Below are 21,545 nucleotides of genomic sequence, written 5' to 3'. Positions count from 1 at the left end.
AAAAAGAAATCTTTTATTTGGGTATGAAATTGGAGTTATAGACTGAATGGATTTTTAATCACTGAAATTGACCAAGAAGTTATAGAACCTACAGATGTGACAAGATATCTGTGACAGGAGGTGGGGGTGTGGGGGGGCGGGATTTAAAATGGCTGTTTTAAGGGCAGTATTTGGAGGAGACTATAACCATTTCTTATTTGTACCTTACTGAGTTACATTTGTTTAGTAAGTTGGATAGATGGATAGATGATTGATAGATGGATAGACAGAAAGATACAGAGATAGAGAAATATATATGACTGCTGCCCCAAATTCAAGCTTTCCTTGGCTAAAATATTTTTGATGAATAAATACAAGTATCTAGTACTAAATGCTGTGACTACAAAGATGAGATACAGCATTTAAGAGGTAATTAAGGTTAAATGAGGTCATCACAGTGAGGCCCTAATCCAATAGGTTTGATGGTCTGATACCCGAGGTTGTGCTCACACACACGTGCTTGCTCTGTCTCAGCCTCTCTCTTTCGATAAATCTGCACTGAGGGAAGACCAACTGAGGACATAGTGAGAAGACAGCCATCTGCAAGCCAGAAAGAGTGTCCTCATCAGAAACGCAGCCCTGTTGGACCTTGATCTTGGACTTCCCATCTTTCAGAACTGTGAGGAAATAAATTTCTGCTCTTTAAACCAAGCAGTCTGCAGGCATTTTCCTATGGACACTCCAGCACGCTCATACAATCTGCAAAGAATAAGATTGCTTTTTAAAAATCCTCTTTGCCCTTGGAAACACCCATTTTCACAGAGAAACCTATCTGAGACCAGAGGAGCAGTTGATAAACGCAAAAACACGTTTTATGATGAGAAACTTCCTTTTCCTATGGTTTCAGAAACCAGTTGGGTAAGAAAAGTAACTGTTACCTCTTTAGAAATTGGTATTCCCAGAATTTCCTCCTAGGAGACACAAAACACATTCTAGTTTTATTTTCTGCACGTCTAGGCTTTCGATTCTGTCTTAGCAGAAGGTCAGACAGAGGGTCTGTCTGACCCTCAAGTGCACCATCCAGTTTATTTAACCAGTCCCCTGTTTTTTAATGTTTCAGAAATTTTGCAATATTTTATTCACTCATTCAACAAACACTTACTGAATGCCTTCCATGTGCCAGGCACTCTTCTAGGAGTTACAAAACCCCTGACCTCATTACAACTGAAGACCGCTAACACTCAGGTGAACAAGGATATGTAATATATCAGGTGGTGATAAATGTGATGGGGAGAAATCAAGGGGTGTAAGGGGAAATAGGAGAGAGAGAGGTAGAGGGGACACATTGCTTTCTTGCATGGAGGAATTTGGTAGGCTTCCCTGATATCTGAGCAGAGATAGGGACAGTGAACGGCAAGGTCCCGAGGAGGGAACACACTTGACACATGCAGGAATGGCAAGGAAGCCTGTGTGGCCTGAGCAAAGTGAGCTGGGGAGTGGGGGTGGGGTGGGGGAGTAAAACACGAGATCAGAGAAGTTTGCCATTGACCTGGGTGTGGCAGATCATATGCAGCCGGTTTGGCTTTTCCTCTGAGATGAGAAAAGTTTGGAGCTCTTGGAGGCTTTTAGGGTAGAGGAACGACACAGGTTTTAAAAGAATCACAATGGCTGCTTGTGTTAAAATTGGACTCTAGGTAAGAAAGATAGAAGGACTAAAGGTGGAAAAAAGGAGTCAGATTTTGGATATACCGTGAAAGTAAATCTAACACGATTTCCTAACGGATTTCATGTAGTGTATGAAAAACAGAAGTCAAGGATGACTTCGGTCAGTCTTTGAACACTTTTCTGAGATTTATTTAGGATAAATTTTTTTGAATGGAAGGCCAGATCAGAGATATGCACATGTAAAAATTTGGGGGCATATATTGTCAATTGCCCTCTGGAACTTGGAACCATTTTATACCCTCACTTGTAGTGATGGAGACTCTCCATTTCTCAGTAGCTTAGGAAAATAACATGGACCATTATTTTTAATATTGACAGCTTAATATGAAAAGTAGATTTTTTGTGACTTATTTAACTTTATCCTTAATGATTCTTAATATTCTTGAATATTTTTAGTAGTCCTTGGTATTGACCACTTTTCCACTGGGAAGTTCACCTTTTTTATTATCACTTAAAATTTTTATTTATAACTTTAATTTAAAATTTTATTGATTGACAAAATCCATCCCCTTTTCCTTCTAAAAACCCAGCTAAACCACATTTCCCAGCCATCCTTACACTTAACAATAGTTATATGTCCAAATTCTGGCCAATGGAAGATTACAGAGGTACTTTTAGCCTGGCCCATAAAAACATTCCTTTCATGATCCTGCAACCCTCTTTTTTCCTCTAAGAGAGATGGCAGGGAATAACCCCCAAGGAGACCGTGGGAGTCACATTGTTGAAAATGGTACAAGAAAGAAGGATCTTGAGACACTAATCACTATGTACAGGAGAGCTACCCACCAAGAACACTGGATTTGGAGAGTTTTGTGAGAAATGTGCTTTACTGTGTTAAGCCACTGAGATTTCAGAGTTTATTTATTACAGCAGGGGGTGTTTTCCCTAATCAAGAAATACATAGAAAGAGTTATAAAGAATTTCTTTATCTTCAGATAGGCAAATATACTTGTCTTTTGCCTGTGTGGAGAAATGTAAAATTTTCTTCTCTGAAGGTACACGGACCCTGGTGCTCCCTGGTACTGAGAGACTAATCCATCCCTCTAAATTCCTTGAGTTAACAACTCCAAGAACAGGATGTAATGGACTATAACAGGCCAAATCTCTCTTCCTACGCCACCACTCTTTTTTTTCTCTCTCTCCCTATCTCTCTTTCTTTCCCTCTTTCTCTCTCTCCCTATCTCTCTCTCTCCCTATCTCTCTCTCTCCCCACTCCTCTCTCTCTCTCTCTCTCTCCCTCTCTCTCTCCCCCTCTCTTCCCCCCACCCCCACACACGCATGCGCGCACTTTTTCTGAAAGATTGCCTGATTGCTTACCAAACTTGTAATTGGGACTCTGCCAATTTGTTTCTTTGCTATATAAAATATCTCGTTTCCCATTTTCCAGGAAACACTGCCTTTGGATATTCTCTCTGTTGCAATAGCCTGAATAAAATACCTATCCCCTTGATTCGCAGTCAGCTTTTGAAAGTTCAACACATATAAAAAAATAAGGCAAATGTTTTTTCTTGGTTTATTGTCTTTCTATTTTGTCTGTGAAAATATTTTTAATGGCTGTCTAATTTTTCAATATATTCTGTTTCTGGATATGATCTTTCTTTATATGCTCTGTAATTTATAGCCCATGAAATAGCAAACTGTCTTCTTTTGCTCATAGAAGTTCTATCTACATTCTTTCTCATTTTGTGCTAAACCTAGAATATATGGTACATGAGTTAACAGAGTACAATTTCCTGCCTTGTCCTTCTCATGTCTTACTGGGCATTTACTCTCAAGACTACTGTCTTGGTCATCTGACTGTTAAGGATATGCCTCAGGTCACTGAGTCTTTCGAAGGCATCTTGTTTTGTCTGCCTGAGTCAATTTGCCACCGGCCTTATGTGTTATGTATTCTCACTGGTCACCAATCACCCTGACCACACTCGTGAACACTAGTCAGACTAGCGAGACGGATCACATGCAGCTGTCTCTGGCCTGCATGACGGGAGGGGCTTTTCATTTACCAATAATATCATGTATGTAGAATAATACAAGGGGAGTGTATCAGTTTGCTTTGCTGCTGTAACAAATTACCACATGCACATAGGGCAGTGTAGGATTTTGATCATTAGTTGCGAGTGCAAAAGCTCCATTTTTATGGATGGCGAGTAATATTTTCCTTACAAATTAAAAAAAAATGCAAAACTACTATCTTACATTTCTGGAGCTCAAAAGTCCAAAATGGTTCTCACTGGGCTAAACTTGAGCTGTCAGCAATGCTGCATTCCTCAGTGGAGGCTCCAGAAAAGAGTCTGTTTTCTCACCTTTTCTAGCTCCCAGAGACTACCTGCACACCTCCCCTTGTGTGTCCCCTTCCTCCATCTGCAGAGCCAGCAGTGCAGCCCCTTCAAGTCTCTGACTCTGCCTGTCCTGCCTTCTTTCACATAGAAGGGCCTTTGTGATTATTCATATGGAAATTCTTTCCATGTCAATATTCTTAACTTAATCACCTCTGCAAAGTCCCATGTTTCATGTAAGGTAACATATTCCCAGGGCTTAGGATGTGGTGGGCCACCGTTCTACCTTCCACAGAAGGATTTCTTCACACTGTAACACAATGGCAAATCCTCTTAATGGTCCTAAGTTGACTCTTAAATTATGTCTGGTCACGGATCACGCCGTGCAGACAAAAATCTCACTTCTTAACTAAATTCTTAACTACTTTGTGTTAATGAACACAAAGTAAAAAAATTACTAGAAGAAAGTAAAATATATACAAATAAAGGTGATACTCTTTATGGTGTAAGAAATCTATAATCCCTTGGTAGAAATACTCAGAGTAACAATCAGAGATAAAAAGGTAGCTTTTAGTGGGGCTGATACAAAAAAGATCTACATTTATATGTGACTTGCTTTTTGTTTCTCAAAGTTGAAAATATCTCTTGAAGATAATAATATGAATTTCCATTTAGGCAAAATTGATTAAAATAAAACATAAGCTCTAAACAAATGTTTCTACCTTTAAGTTTTCTCCTATTTCTTTTTTTAAATGTTTATTCATTTTTGAGAGAGAGGCAGAGTGCAAGCAGGGGAGGGGCAGAGAGAGAGGAAGACACAAAAACCAAAGCAGGCTCCAGGTTCTGAGCTGTCAGCTCAGAGCCTAATGTGGGGCTTGAACTCATGAACCGTGAGATCATGACCTGAGCTGAAGTCAGATGCTTAACTGACTAAGCCATCCAGGTGCCCCAAGATTTCTCCTATTTCAAATGAACCAGAGGATTAAAAACATGAATCAATACAAAATGCTTCCCAGGATTAGTCAGTAAGATAACATAAAATTTTTCAATATTTGAAATTCTTTCATTACAATAATATTAGAGTTTCAGATTCAACTGCTTGATTTGTTTTCTCCAAATGGCTATTCTTATCATCTGCCCTTTTCTTCAATATAAAAATCATTTATTGATTGCTTCCTTTGTACAAGCACTATCCTAAGTGTGGGGACATAAAAATGAATAAAGTGTGGCTTCTAATTTTGGACTTTGCAGTCCAGTGTGACAAAACTTAGAAAATCAAACCATTTCTGCACTAATGGTTATATGAAGAAAACACCATGAAAACACAGGTAAGGGAGCATCTAACTATTTTTTATTTTTAAATATTTATTTATTTGTGACAGAGAGAGAGAGAGAGAAGGGGAAGAGAGAGAGGGAGAGAGAGGATCTGAAGTGGGCTCTATGCTGAGAGTGGAGAGCCCAATGCAGGGCTCGAACTCACGAACCGTGAGATCATGACCTGAGCTGAAGTCAGATGCTTAACCGACCGAGCCACCCAGGTGCCCTGGGAGCATCTAATTCTTAAGCAATCACACTTTAGAAAATAATGTACTTAGTTTCAGCTAAAAATACTAGTACTAATAAGGTAAAAGAACAGTGAACCGAAAGACAAGATGTATTAACAAGTAATGGAATAAAGGAGTATTTAGGAATGAAAGATGATTTATGAGCACAGATTGCAGTAAAATTATTGTTATAGATACCAATATTTTGATTACAAATCTTCTCTCTCTTGGGAAAATAGAATGGCTTCTTTGAGAAGCAGATTTCTCTTCCAAATGTTTTTCACTAACACCAATCTGGACGAGAGGAAGAATTTATCTTCCAGGACTGAATTTAACTTCTCTGTTTAATTTCAGTAAATATGAACTACTTATTGGGAAAAGAATTTCTTAGTGCAGGTAGTTGCGTGGTTGTCTTTCACAATTTGAAATTCTAAGCTAAATGTGCCTTCTAATTCATCATTACTCAAAAGCATGTAAGAGTGGCCCTACATTTAAACAAAATACTGTATGAAGCAGTTTACACTTGGAGAGGTAAGGAACGATAATAATGATACTCTTATTATTGGAAAAATGATATGTGCCAACATGCCAAGTCTAGAACATACCAAGTCTACTCAACAAGACCGGCAGCAGTCGTTTATAATCATAAGGACTATTAACTAAACAAGAGAAAACAGAACAAACATGTTTAGAAAGTTCCACTGATGGGGGCGCCTGGGTGGCTCAGTCAGTTGAGCGTCCGACTTCAGCGCAGGTCATGATCTCGCGGTCTGTGAGTTCGAGCCCCACGTCGGGCTCTGTGCTGACAGATCAGAGCCTGGAGCCTGCTTTGGATTCTGTGTCTCCCTCTCTCTCTGCCCCTCCCCGGCTCACGCTCTGTCTCTCTCTCTCTGTCAAAAATAAATAAACATTAAAAAAAATTAAAAAAAAAAGTTCCAGTGAGGAAAGTAAAGACAGATGATGGATAGATAGGCAGATAAATACATAGACAGATAGATAGATAGATAGATAGATAGATACACAGATGGAGTTATATAAAGATAGAAGTGAGCCATGAGGTAAAAAAGGAAGGGGGAAACTTCCTGTTCTGAAAAACTGAGCTCAACTGTAACCCACACATTTTTCAAAAAATGTATTACTATTTTTTTTAATTTTAATGTTTGTTTATTTTTGAGAGAGAGAGAGAGAGAGAGCACGAGCGAGCAGGGGAGGGGCAGAGAGTGAGGGAGACAGAATCTGAAGCAGGCTCCAGGCTCTGAGCTGTCATCACAGAGCCCAACGTGGGGCTTGAACTCACAAGCGGTGAGATCATTACCTGAGCTAAAAAGTCAGATGCTTAACTGACTGAGCCACCCAGGTGCCCCCCAAAATGTATTATTTTAATAACATTTTCTACGTTCTCTATTATTATAGAAGAATGTATTTTCATAGTTTTACACTTGGAAAATGGACAGAGGACAGAGAAGACGATAGAAACCCCGTTAATCTCATTACCCAGTGATATCCACTCAAAAATTTACCTGCATTTGCTTCATTATTTGTCTATGAAAATGTATCTTACCCATAAGCAAAATTAAAATCCTTGTGTAAACTTTGTTTTGTAAATTTCTTTTCTGTTTAAAAATGTGTTATTATATTTCCCATGTCATTAATAGATTTTAAAAATATATCTTTAATAACTGTACTTTATATCTTTTTGTGGATATTCCATGATTTATTTACATAATTTCTTAATATTAGACACCAGTATTACTTCCAATATTTTGCTGCTAAAAATGTTGCAATAATTAATTTGCAATAATTATACAAAATTTGTTTCTTCAGTATAAAATGTCTACTTTAAAAGTGGAATTTCTGGGTCAAAATACCTGGACTCTTTCAAAAGTCTCTTAAAAAGGTGTCAATTTGTTTACTCCAGCCTTCCCCACACCAAATGTAACACATAAGAACTTGTCTATCTTTTTTATTTACATAACTTGAATAATTCTACATGCATTTTTCTGTGTCATGTTTTTACCTACTCATTTATTTTGGAGATCTTTCTATATCAACACATAAAGATCAGTTTCACTCTTTTTAGATTAGCATTTATTTCCATTGTATGAATTGTATGAATATTTCCATTGTATGAATTCCCAAGCCTTGACTTGTCCCATCCCATCATGAGCAAGTACTTTTGGGAGGGCACAGAAGTTCATCATCAGGTAGAAGATGGGAGCTAGTGTGAAACCCAGTGTCAGAGAGGCACTGACCTCCCAGAGAGAAACAGGAGCCGATTGGATGAAAAAGTATAAGAGAAATGGGAGGGCGGAAGGAGCAGAAGATAAGAAAGAAAGAGCAGGGGTGTCTGGGTGGTTCGGCTTAGGTCATGATCTCACGGCTTGTGGGATCAAGCTCCACCTTGGGCCCCAGGCTGGCAGTGTGGAGTCTGCTTGGGATTCTCTCTCTCCCTCTCTCTCTGCCCCTCCCCACTTGCTCTCTCTGTCAAAATAAATACATAAAAAATTGGAAGAAAAAAAAACAAGAAGGAAGATAAGGGAATAAAAAAAGTGAGAGAGGAGACATACAATGAAGTACCTAGCCATGTCAAGGAAACAGACAGGGCCGGAGAGGAAAAGGAAGGGAGAGCTGACAACAAAAGAGGAACTCTGTCCACTATCATAGTGTTACGATTTATAGTTTAAAATATGCTTTGTGTACAGACTCTAATTTCACAGTAAATACATGCAGCAAATAAGTAGGATAGTTAATACTGTTGAGCCATATGATATCAACCCCACATTTCTTATCTTATATGTCCATGCTTTTTTTTTTCTTTTATATTTATTTAGTTTTAGTAATCTCTACACCCAACATGGGGCTCGAACTCACAATCTCGGGATCAAGAGCTTCATGGTCTTCCAGCGGGGCCAGCCAGGCACCCATCCGGGTTTCTATACCACAACTCATACTAGCTTGGCTTTGAGGTATCCTGGGAAATACTAATTAGTTTGAAAGGGAAAGGTGAGGTGTCAGAAGCAAGAATAAATAGAATTGATGGGAGCATAGGGCAGGCTGTAGGAGCAAGTTAGCACTGTCCAAATAGTCAGGGAAAACTGAAGTTTGTTCCAGAACAAATCAGTACTCAAGGGCTTCTGATTTAGCTGTTGAGGTATAGCAGCAAGGGAATCGAGGAGGAACTGAAAATCAACATTAGGAAAGCAGTCATCCAGTTGATGAAGAGTTAGAAGCCAATAATCGGAGGCACAGATCTAACCTCTGTGGAAAGGGGCTAGCATAGGCTCTCCACAGGCTGCTGGATATCAATGAAATAGGCTTATATTTAAGGAGAGGCTGCCATGATTTCTGAGCAGCAGAAAACAGGAGCTGGGGCAAGTGGGGGCATCACCCATTCATAGGGATGGACAAATATAGGGAAAGGCTACAGCTTGGAGGACACAGGTTTATAAGCTCAGAGTTCAAATCAGAGACCAGATGATATCCTATCCATGCCCTGGTGGAAATGGGGATTTTGATTTTTTTCTTGTCCTGATCAGGAATGGCAGCGACACAAAACTGAGCCCACTGGGGAAGCCAGGGTTTGGCATACTTTATTTCTACCTCAAGTGACATTTCTTAACAATAAGGTGGGTTATCTTTGTTAATCACAGTAGCTAATATTGTTAAATGAGGGCTTACTGCTTTATGTGAATTACCCCAGTTTATCCTCAAAGCAACCCTTGAAGCAGGTACTGCCATTTTATACCTTTTACTGAGGCAGGTACTTTTACCGAGGCAGATGCTGAGACCCTAAGAGATCAGGTTGCTCACTTACCCTATTACTAGCCTTAAGCATTAGAACTGGAATCTCAACCCAAGTCATCTAATCCCACACTCTTTGCTTTTAAACATACCTGCCTTCCTTATAGAGAGATTGGACATGTTGGGAAATATGAAGCCATATACAGATGGAAGTATCTATTACAATCCTTTAGCCTAATTATTTTTAGCCATTGTCTGCCAAAGTCTATCTTTTTCAATTTTATTAGGATGATCTGCTCTTGAATCTGAAAATTAAGTGTTTCACTTGACCATCTACCTCAATTTTGTACCACTCTTCCTCCATTTACTTTTAACCCTGAGATTATTTGCATCTGGTCATTTATCTTAGCTGCCTTCCCTTTCTTTGTCCTCTTCTTCCAAAGGTTTTTTTTACCTGTTATTTGAATCATTTATTTCGGTCTCTCCCTATTGAACATTAACATGATAAAGATTCTTATCATCACTAAAAACACAACTTTTGAAAATAGCTCGTATAATTAAAATGCATTATGTTTAATACGATTAACTTTTTTTCCCCTAGGGTTAATTCTATATATATATATTTAATTTTAGAAGTGTGGATTACAACCTCTTACTATCTTTAAGCCATGCAGAACTTCAGTGCTGAATTTTAAGTTTTAAAAGTAGGATCATCATTCAGTTATAAGAATTTCATGCATAACTATAATAGTTGCTGTTCCATCCATTGCTGCCTTATAGTAACTTTTTAGTATTAGTGATGTTTCATGTTTTTCTTTTGTTAAAATCTCTGCTCCACTAACTGTAAATTTACGTATAGTTTTCCAGACAAAACTATTTTCTTAAAAGTTTTTCAAAATGAGAGAATTTGTGTCAGGCAGAAATCAGTCTGGGAATTTACTGTGATGAGCCTGCTAATTAATGGTGGGTGACACTTTGCAGGAATGCTATTAGGAGGTGGAAGGCATCCGAAGAAATCAGAAAATTGCTCTTCATGAATAAAGGAAGACATGCTTTTCCCTCTGACAAAGAGATGGGAAAAGAATAATAATACTAATAAACTAGTTGAAGAGAGAGAAGCCACAAAAGAGAGAAAGGAACTAGAAAGACCAGTAATTTTGTGTGATCTGGCGATAACAAGATAGGAAACAATAGAAAAACTTACTTTCACATTACCAGTGAAGCAAAAAATATACAAAAATTAATCTCACAAAACAGTACCTAAGAGCCTAAACCCTTACTAACAAAATATTAAAACTGCATTAAAGAGGGGTGCCTGGATGGCTAAGTCAGCAGAGTAAGTGACTCTTGATCTCAGTGTTGTAGGTTTGAGCCCCACGTTGGGTGTAGAGATTACTTTAAAAATGTATAGTCTAAAAAAAAAAAAAGAAAAACCTATTAAAGAGCATTTAAAAGGTCCAAAACAGGGGCACCTGGGTGGCTCAGTCAGTTGAGTGTCAGACTTCGGCTCAGGTCATGATCTCTTGGTTTGTGAGTTCCAGCCCCACAGAGGGCTCTCTGATGTCAGAGCGCCGCCTTCATCAGATCCTCGCCCCCCCTTTCTCCCCCCCCCCCTCAAAAATAAACATTTAAAATATAAACAAATAAAAGGGCCGAAACGGCTGTGTAGAAAAAGAAATACAACATGTTCCAGGAGGAGAAGTTTGGAAGGAGCTAGGGTAAGGGTGGGTGTGTGCCTAGGAAGGAGCAGTACAAGGGAGTTTTTTGACAGTTCTGTGCCCTGATTGTGGTGGTGGTCACATGAACCCATACATGGAGTAAATTTCATAGAACTATGCCACAAACACACAAAAAGAGTACTTGTAGAACTGGTGAAATACACATTAGATCTATGGTCAATGGTATTTTATCAATGGCACTTTCTTGCTTTTGATAAAATACCGTGAAGTGGCTGAAGGGTACACGGGAACTCTATTATTTCTGCAACTTCTAAGTGAGTCTAAAATCAAATGAAAATATAAAGTTTTTTAAAAGTCACATTCTAAGAGACTCATGAATCAAAAATCTCAAAGGAGAAATTAGACAGTAGCTTGAATTGAGAAAATAAGATCGGGGTGCCTGGGTGGCTCGGTCAGTGTCCGACTCTTGGTTTCAGCTTAGGTCGTCTCACGGCTAGTGTGTTAGAGCGCCACATCAGGCTGTGCACTGACTGCAGAGTCTGCTTGAGGTTCTCTCTCTTTCCCTCGCTCTCTCTACCCCTCCCCTGCTCTCATGTTCTCTCTCTCTGTCTCTCTCGAAATAAATAAAAAAAAAAAAGATAAAACATATAGCATGGTGACTCCAGTTAGTAATACTGTATCGAATACTTGAAATCTGCAGAGTGCATTTTAAGTGTTCTCAACGCACACACGTATACACACACCCACCCACACACAAAAGATAAGTGAAGTGATGGATGTGTTAATTAACCTGATGATCATTTCACAATATATACATATATCAAATCATTACATCATGCAATTTAAATATGTACGATTTTGTCTGTCGATTATACCTCAATAAAGCTGATAAAAAATCATGAATGTTGTTTTTAAAAATAAATAAATGTTAAATAATTACTATATGGTAAAATAGTTCCATGTAATATTTGAAGAATGACTTAAATGTTGAAAAATTAAAGTAATCACTATATAAGGATAAAAGAATGGAATTGTCTGAGAAAATATGTAAATAGAGCAGTAGTAACCAGACAAATGGTTATAGCTGAAACTTCAATACTGTTAAAAAATAATATAGGGGCGCCTGGGTGGCTCAGTCAGTTGAGTGTCTGACTTCGGCTCAGGTCATGATCTCACAGTTCCTGAGTTTGAGCCCCGCATCAGATCCTCTGTCTCCGTCTCTCTCTCTGCCCCTTCCCTGCTAGTGCTATCTCAAAAATAAATAAACATTAAAAAAAACATGTAGTTTTTCATTGTTTTTTCTACTTGATAATTTATAGCTTTTGTTTAAAAGGTAAATTATTATAATTTGTAGCTGTTTACAAAATAAAATTAATTTTTCTTTAAAATCTAAGAGAGTAAAGTGTTGGAAATCTTCGATGTGTTTTTGTTTTTCCTTTCCCAGAGCTTTTCATTCTTAATTCTATTTACCATTCTACTCCAAACAGGCACCACTGATTACTTAATTTCACTATAATCAAAATGCTAGAAATAAAGTACTTTAATCACGTCTTAAGACTTCCTTGATATAAACATCACAATGACAAAATCTGATTTTTCCCCCACCGTGATAGATAATGCTGATTTAAGTTAAAATCTAATTTTTTAAAACAAGATTAAGGATATTACATGAATTCCTTCAGAGACAATAACAATCCTGCCAAGAAAATTACATTACCCAGTGCACTATCCTAACCATGTTGGCTGGGGGGAGTGAGTAATTACAACAAACAATGGAGTTGATTTTCAACAGCAGTTCCCTCTCTGTTTCCTATTTGAACTCTTGCTACTTATGTTGAAAACTGTGTATTATCTTCTGATGCATTCTGCCTCATTACTTAGATTCCCAAACTCTCAGGTTCCTCTAAAATCTAACTTCTCTTTCACCTTTTATTTCCTGTTTATTCTCTGTTAACATACTAAGTACTTTGACAGTAGCAACCCAATGAAGTGTCTCTGATACCAATTCCTTGTACACTGGTGGGAAACAATTTTAAAAATGGAAGAGACGTCAGGAGAAAATCCTGCATTTAGAAAAATGAAGCCAAATTCATTTTATAAAGGAGATAAGTAAAGCAAAATTTTTCAAATAATTTTTTAAAATGTTTATTTAGGGGCGCCTGGGTGGCTTGGTCGGTTAAGTGTCCGACTTCGGCTCAGGTCATGATCTCACGGTCCATGGGTTCGAGCCCCGCGTCGGGCTCTGTGCTGACAGCTCAGAGCCTGGAGCCTGTTTCGGATTCTGTGTCTCCCTCTCTCTGTGACCCTCCCCCATTCATGCTGTCTCTCTCTGTCTCAAAAATAAATAAACGTTAAAAAAAATTAAAAAAAAATGTTTATTTATATTTGAGAAAGAGAGAGAGAGAGAGAGACAGAGTGCGTGAGTAGGGGATGGGCAGAGAGAGACATAGAATCTGAAGTAGGCTTCAGGCTCTGAGCTGTCAACACAGAGCCCTACGCGGGGCTCTAACTCATGAGCCACTCAGATCATTACCTGAGCTGAAGTCAATGCTTAACCAATGGAGCCACTCAGGTGCTCCAAGAAGCAAATCTTGAGATCCAGCAAATAATATTTTCAGTTGACCCAAAGTATACTTAACCCAAAATACGTTATTAGGATTTGTTATTTTTTTTCATTGATTATCAAACTTTCAAAAGTCATCACTGTCAATATTCTTACCTCTGTTCTAGAATAGTAAAAATAACATTTAGGAGGAGAAGGGTCAGAAGCCACCCTAATGTATCATTTTCCTTACCCATGGTGAAACTCTTCATTTAAATAAATTCTTCAAATTCTACCAAATGGAGATATTCAGGTTAACAATAGTTCTCAAAATGTGAAAATCTTAGAAAAGCTTAAGACGCATTTATTAACTATGGTCATTCATTTTGTCTCAAGTAAGTTTAATAAACAATTGTTTTCAACACCTGACTGAGATGCTTAGGAGCAACTGTTTCTCTCTCCCTCCTTTTCTTTTTTTCTTTGATGGCGTGGGTAGGAGGATGGGGTAGAGGTATATAATTGTGAGGTCCGATCTGCTTAGTATAAGCGAAGAGAACAACTCTGGATAAAGAGAGAAGAGCATAAATGTTTGATTTGCCTGCGGCTTGTGGGAAAGAGTATCAAAAGGTGGGAGGGGCACTGGAAGGGAAGACAGGAGGGCACTGAAAAGAAACTCTTTTTCCACGGTTTTGTCTAAGGTGGGTTACTCATGTAATGACAACAAAGTATCATCCTTAGTTGACTCTATCGGAGCTAATGGGCTCGTTTCATTTGCCATGGATTTTTCCCTCCACAGGAGATCCGGACCAGGAACCTACCTACATCTGCTTCAAATCATGCATCGTACAGAATCTCTGGGCAGCAAGGGACTGGGGGTGGCATGTGCCACAGGTAGGAGATGGCTAACCCTTGTTCAAGGTCACACCGGTAAGCAAACAGCCTGGGAAACGCTGTTTCTCTTGGAAATGCCTGGCCCACTTATTCTATGTTTCATTCAGATTTTTGCCTGCTTACTACCTTCTCAGATCTAGACCATCCTGGACAAATCTGAACAGATTCCCACCCCCATCCCAACCACCCTATAATTCTCTATAATAGCGCACTTGGTTTCTTTATAGTACTTAATACAACTTGTACTTGTCTACTCATCTGTTTACTTGTATATAAAATATTATCTTGTTTGGTACAAGTAAATAATAAGCCTTGATAAAAAGAATATGCCTTTGTAGTGGTCTTCATGTTTATATTTTGCAAATATTTATTTAGCACCTATGGTATTTCAAGAAATATTTGTAGCACAAGAGATCAATGGGACACAAGCCAAACCTAGTTCCTTATTAAAGCTGAAAATATATTAGTGAATACTGACTGGGAGTTTAATAATTGCAACTTAAATTGTATTTTTTTTTTAAGTGGGCTCCATGTTCAACATGGGGCTTGAACTCACGACCCTGACATTAAGAGTTGCGTGCTCTACCAACTGAGCCAGCCAGGCACCACTTAAATTGTATTTGCTTCAAGTTTATTTATTTATTTTTGAAAGAGAGAGCAAGCAGAAGAGGGGCAGAGAGAGAGAGGGAGAGAGAGAATCCCAAGCAGGTTCCACACCGTCAGCACAGAACCTGATGTGGGGCTTGAACTGATGAACCAAGAGATCATGATCTGAGCTGAAATCAAGAGTTGGATACTTAACTGACTGAGCCACCCAGGCACCCATAAATTGTGTTTTTTTTTATATACACATACTTTTTTGCCTGTTTAGAATCAAAGAATATTTTTCACTTCCACAGGTAACTGTGCTTTCTCTCATTTTTTCTTGATACATGGGGTCTTCTTGGCCTGGTTTTTATTTTACCACCTGTGGTAGAGACATGGATACAGAAAGCAGTTCATATTTAACTCTGTTATGAGAAAACCCTGTGCAAGTGCCATGTAAATAGCAACTGATCCCTGGTCTCTGTGATGAGGACACAACAGGAAATGGAAACACGTGGGGAGCTGGAGAAAACATGCCCCAAATAAAGGGTGCCACACCACCGCTGCTCTGTAATTTCACTGTTTGTGAGAGCTCAGTTTTTCAAGAGAAGCTAGAAGTCTGGGTTGGATTTTATTTATATTAAAGTATCCGATTTTTAAATTGTTTGAGGGCTAATTAAATGAAATGTGGCAACACCGGGCAGGTCAAACAAATATGATGTTAGACCATATTCAGCCCTCTTGATGTCTGTTTCCTCCATCCTAATGTTCATTAGGATTTCTCATTTTCAACTGATAAGACTCTTTGACTGCTAACACTTGGGACATTTAAAGGCAGATAACTTTCTATTTCTTCCTTTCACGGTACATAACAGGTACTTACAAAATATTAGTTGAGTAGACTGACTGAATGAAATCATTCACACTTTGTAATGTGGTTCAAAAGTCAGAGTTATTTAATTTCTCTGAAGTGAGAAAAATTGAATAATAAAAATGTATTTACATATTTGATAACCGTAACAGTGAACAATTTTGAGCACTTTCTATGTACTAGGTACTTTGAGGTCTTGCCCTACTAAATCATTATGATGATTCTGTGTAGTAAGACTATCTAACTCCCCTAACTCGTCCAAAGAGTTAGTAAGCTACAGAGTTATTAAAGGGAAGAGATATAAAATAATCTAATTCTGACTCCAAGTCCCAAGTATCAATCACTTAATTATTATTCCATGTTCATTTGTATTAAAGAACAACCATAACATAATAAAGACCTATGAAACAAATAGTGTTTTGTTCTGGAAACTGACACTGGTTTTTGCATCAGCTACGTAACCTAAGAGAACAGAGATATAATACGAGGTAAGAACTTGGAAAAATCCAAGGACTTTTGGAGAAGTTGTAGGTTGAGAAGGAAAACACAAGGCCCCAGAATGGGACGAAAGACTCACTTTAATCAAAAGCAATGAAAAGTGGAGTGCTAGGAATCAGAAAAAAAGCTATCTGGAAAAGTTTTTTTTGAATCCTGGCTGCATATTAGAGTCATCCGGGAAGTTTTTAAAAAAAGACTCCTGCCTGGTTGCAAGGGCAGACTCTTTGAGAAAGAGACCACAACATCAGCATTAGAAACAAAACTAATCAAAACTCTTTAGATGGTTCCAAAATACAGCCGGATGGAAATTTCTGCCTCAGATTATCCAGTGATAGTCAAACTAAGCTCTTAGAGGATCCTCAGAAGTGCCTCAAATTTAGGGAAGAGTAGGTCGGACTTCATGCCGCTCGTTCCTGGCAGTCTCATTGGCTCTGCTTTGATCTGTTTCGTATACTGGACTTCTGCATTAGATTTCATTTAAAAAAATAGTTTTGTAGTAAAAAATAAAGAGATGGCTTTTCATCGTTCTATCCCCCTCAGTTTTAAATTGGAAACTGAGGAATAAAGGGGCTAATACAGAGGCTGCCACAAGACATGTGGATCTCAAGAACCCATCTCCGTGGCTTTGATCAGAGACAGAGAGACATGTAGAAATGAGGTGTCAGGCACTGGACACTGGAATGCTGCCTCAGTGCCACGCGCAGTCTCCACAGATGTCCTCGTCAGTGGTGACAGTTGAAATAACAGAAAAACCAGCCGGCTCAGTTCATCTTGGGCAAGTTCCTATAAATGATGGAAACTAATTTCCATCCAGAATCCTGTAAGAGACAGAACACAGTACTTAGTGTTCCAGTCTTTGAGATTTCTTTCAACTTCAGAAAGAACTTGGACTGGATGCTGAGTACCAGTTGTCAAGTCACTACACCAGGCTCCACCATGTTAGGACTCTTAAATGCCACGTGATTGTTCAGCGAAAAGCAAAGGTCGAAAGTGAAAAACAAGTATCATGAAGGAAAAAGAAAAATAACTTAGCAAAAAGGATTTAAAAATGGGCAAGGAAACAAAAATGAAAGATTTTAAAAAATTGCAACTGAAAAAACTTGAAAAAGCTGAAATACAATATAAATTAAGACACACACTAGAAAGTTAAAAGGCCAAAAGAGAAAGTTCTATAAGGTGTTTCTTTTTCACTTACTGGTATTCTGTTAATTACCATTGGGTAAAACCTCAGTATAGAGACAAGATCTGATCTTTTGTCTTCTAATTACCACTGATGACTGATTTGAGTCTGAGAATATTGAGAATAAAATGTAGGACAATGTTTTCATAACTGTATGAAGATGAAAGGGACCTTAAATTTTCTTTTTTTGTCTTTATTATTGCTAAATGGTCATCTAGTCCATGTTTGATTTATTAAAATGTTTACTAAATGGCTTTTGTGTGCTAAGTACTATATTAGGTAATGAAGACAAAAATGTGAAGAAGACAGATCTAGTTACACATATCTGTGCTTCATGGAAGTATATTCAAATACAGAAAAAAGATAAAAAGTAAAAGTATTGTAAGGGGGAAGATTAGGGCACTTACAATAGGGAATGAATGAATAAAAATTGTGCATTACTTTAGATACAGTGGTCAAAGAGTGATGGCAGATCAATATTTCCAGTGGTGAGAAAGCACTACTTCCAAAGGCACTCCATTTCTGAGGGAAGAGAAAGTGTGAGTTCAAGGTACCACAGTCCAGAATGGCTTAAACAGATTATAACAGAATGTGGCATGGGATGAGACTGGAGATGGCCTTGAGGAGCATATTAAGAAATGTGCACTTTAGGGCGCCTGGGTGGCTCAGTCTAAATTAAGCATCTGACCTCGGCTCAGGTCATGATCTCACAGTTCATGGGTTCAAGCCCTGTGTCGGGCTTTTTGCGGGCAGCACAGAGCCCACTTAGGATTCTCTCTCTCTGCCTTTCCCAATGCTCTCATGCTCTTTCTGTCTCTCAAAATAAATAAACATATAGGAAAAAACAGAGTTGAAACTCGTAAATTTGGTTTGAATTTTACAAAGATCACTTATATTGTGTATAAAGAATAAACTTCAGCGGCGCCTCAGTGGCTCAGTCGGTTAAGTGTCCAACTTCAGCTCGGGTCATGATCTTATGCAGAAGGTAAAGTGATTGACAGTGCCTTGAGATAAGTGATATATACTTATCATGGGACCCCCCCCCCCCCCCACTGGCAGGGGTCTCAGGTAGCTCGTTGGTTAGGTGATGAATCTCTGATAAATGAAACATAGCAGTTTTGACCTGAATGATAACAAAAGTCAGCATTACAGAATATTTTTCCCAAGTCAAAGAAGCACCCAGTGAAAAACTTTTAGGCATCAAGACGCTTGGTTTTTCTAGAAACAGAAAAAAAGACCAAGATGGCTGAAGTTCTGGGATTGGGAGTAGATGAAATCAGAGATGAAGGAACAAAAACATGTGGGGTCTTCTATGAGGTGGAGTGGTGCCATTTACTGAGATTAAAAAGAAATTCTGGAAATGCAGAAATGTTATTCAAAAAAGAACAAAACCCCAAACAAACAAAAAACCTGGAGTACAAATTTAGAGAAAACCCAACCATTTAGCATGTTAAATCCAAAGTACTTGTGGGGCAATCCAAGTGAAGTCACCCAGGAGGCTGGCACCTGGGAGAAAGGTCCAGTTGGCACACAGATGTAGTAATTGAAGCCATGGGAGCTGGAAGTTGGGAGAGTGTATAAAGTGAAAAACAGGCCTGGGACAGAGTCCTAAGGGACCCAGCAAATTTCAGTGAGAGAGAAGGAGCAGTTAGAACCAAAGAAGAAAAAGTAGGAGAGGGTGTGTCACAGAAGCCAAGGGAGGAGATAGATAATACTCAATTTAACAAGGATATACATAATAATATCAGATAGTGGTAACTGTTATGGAGAGAAATCAATCAAGGTAAATAGGGAAATAGGAAAAGTGGGTGGGGAGAGCACATTTCTTCTTTCCTTTCAAATGGTGGGACAAGGCAGGCTTCATTGACATTTGAATAGAAATGTGGGCAGAAGTGATAGCCAGTAGTGTCTAATATTGCTGAGAAGCAAATTATAAGCTGAAAAGTGGTAATTTTTGACAGCTGGTTTATGTGATGGGAAAATATGCAGCAGTTAAAAATGTTTTTGAAGAATAAATGACTTGGAGAAATGTCTGTATTATAATTGCAAGTGAATAAAAAGCAGAAATTTATATGTAGTATTAACCTAAATTTGAAAAGTAATTAAAAAATAATTTCCAGAAGGAAATATCCTGTTCTGAGGGCATCTATGCATGGTGGGATAACGGGCAACACTTATCTCTATCATGTTCAAAATTTCTGCAGAGATGTTTTTAATTAAAAAAAAAAAAGTTTTTATTTTGCTGTGAACATGACACATGATGAAGAATAAGGAATTATTCTAAAAAGCTACCATCCAGGCGTGCTTGGGTGGCTTAGTTGGTTGAGCGACTAAGAAACGTGTGTGTGTGTGTGTGTGTGTGTACACATATATATTTTTATCATTATGGCAGCTTTTAGGACAAGAGGCTCAAAATCACCAACTAATTAAAACCAAGGCTCAATTTCCTTCAGCAGTGCATGTAACTCTTAGGAGCTTTGCAGTTGAGTGTGACCCTTGAATATCAATCTCATTTCATAATTGGATGCACGATCTCTCTCAAATATGCAGTTTGGTCAAACAAAAACACACTCAATTTTCCTATACTCTCTTGGCATAGAGATTTATACTAACAATTAGTCTTAATTAGAGTTAATATTTGGGACAGGCAGTCTAGATTTCAACTTGCTCTGTTCCATATTGGGAATATTCTCTTGCTGTCCCAGACAGGACAGCAAAATAACAGCTGCTAGTAAGCCAGACCTGCTGGCTCAGTGCTAACAGAAAGGAAAGAAGCTTGTGGCACCTGGGTGGCTCAGTTGGTTGAGCGTCCACCTTCCACTCAGGTCATAATCTCACAGTGAGTTCGAGCCCCATATCAGGTTTTCTGCTGTCAGCCTGTCAGCACAGAGCCTGCTTCAGATCTTCTGTCCCCTGCCTGCATTCTCTCAAAAATAAACATCAAAAAGAAAAAAAAATAAAGGCGAGGGATGGGGCGCCTGGGTGGCTCAGTCGGTTGAATGTCTGACTTCAGCTCAGGTCACAATCTCGCGGTTCGTGGGTTTGAGCCCTGCGTCAGGCTCTGTGCTGACAGCTCAGGGCCTGGAGCCTGTTTTGGATTCTGTGTCTCCCTCTCTCTCTGCTCCTCTCCTGCTCACACTCTGTCTCTCTCTCAAAAATAAAGATTAAAAAAAATTTTTTTTTTTAAAGGCGGGGGGAGAAAGGAAAGAAGCAAACCCTTCTGAGTTCTTGATAACCATGCACAAGTTTTTCAGGACCTTTGCAGTAATCCTTAATTCCTTGGGAGTCATCGGTGTTGCACCTTCTCAAAGCTGCATTCTTTGGCATTATTAGTGTAACTATGGCTTCCCAAATTCCAGTTGGAAAGATACTTAACAAAAACATGTTGAATTACAGTCCAAATTCACTTCTTGCAGATTATGTTTGTGAAATTGCTTACTACAATTTATTAGTAACCCTCAAATCAGAACTTCTGTTGCTTTCATGGGCATGTGTATGTTGCAGAGTAGCAGCAAATCTGTCATCAGACATGTATGGGCCCAAATGAAGTGAGACCAGGTGACAGTGTCTTATATCTGCTCTCATACTGTAAACAAGTGCCCTTTTCATGGTATATATTTTTTGCATTATATATTTTTGCATGGTATATTTTTTTGTTGGTGATTTTGCTGTTTAAAATGGTCCCTAAGTAGTGCTGTGTAGTGGTTGTTCCTAAATGCAAGAAGGCACTGATGTACCTTACTGAGAAAATGTTAGGTAGTATTTGTTCAGGCCACGTGCTGTTGGTTGAGTTTAATGTTAGTGAATCAACAACAGATTCTAAATATCTTAAAACAAGGTTATGTATTGATCAATTGATGAAAATGTGACCAGAGGTTCACAGGAACCCAATCCTAGATTCCTCCCAGATGCAATGCTACAATATTCACTAATTCAGTGTTTGACTTTATAGAAATAACTGCGAGTAATAAAAATAAACTATATACAGTTACATAGTAGTGAACTAGAAATTAGAATATTTAGGACAATGGGTG

The sequence above is a fragment of the Panthera uncia genome, chromosome F2 (assembly GCF_023721935.1).
Source record: "Panthera uncia isolate 11264 chromosome F2, Puncia_PCG_1.0, whole genome shotgun sequence".
In the NCBI taxonomy this organism is placed as follows: Eukaryota; Metazoa; Chordata; class Mammalia; order Carnivora; family Felidae; genus Panthera; species Panthera uncia.
This window is presented reverse-complemented; position numbering follows the sequence as displayed.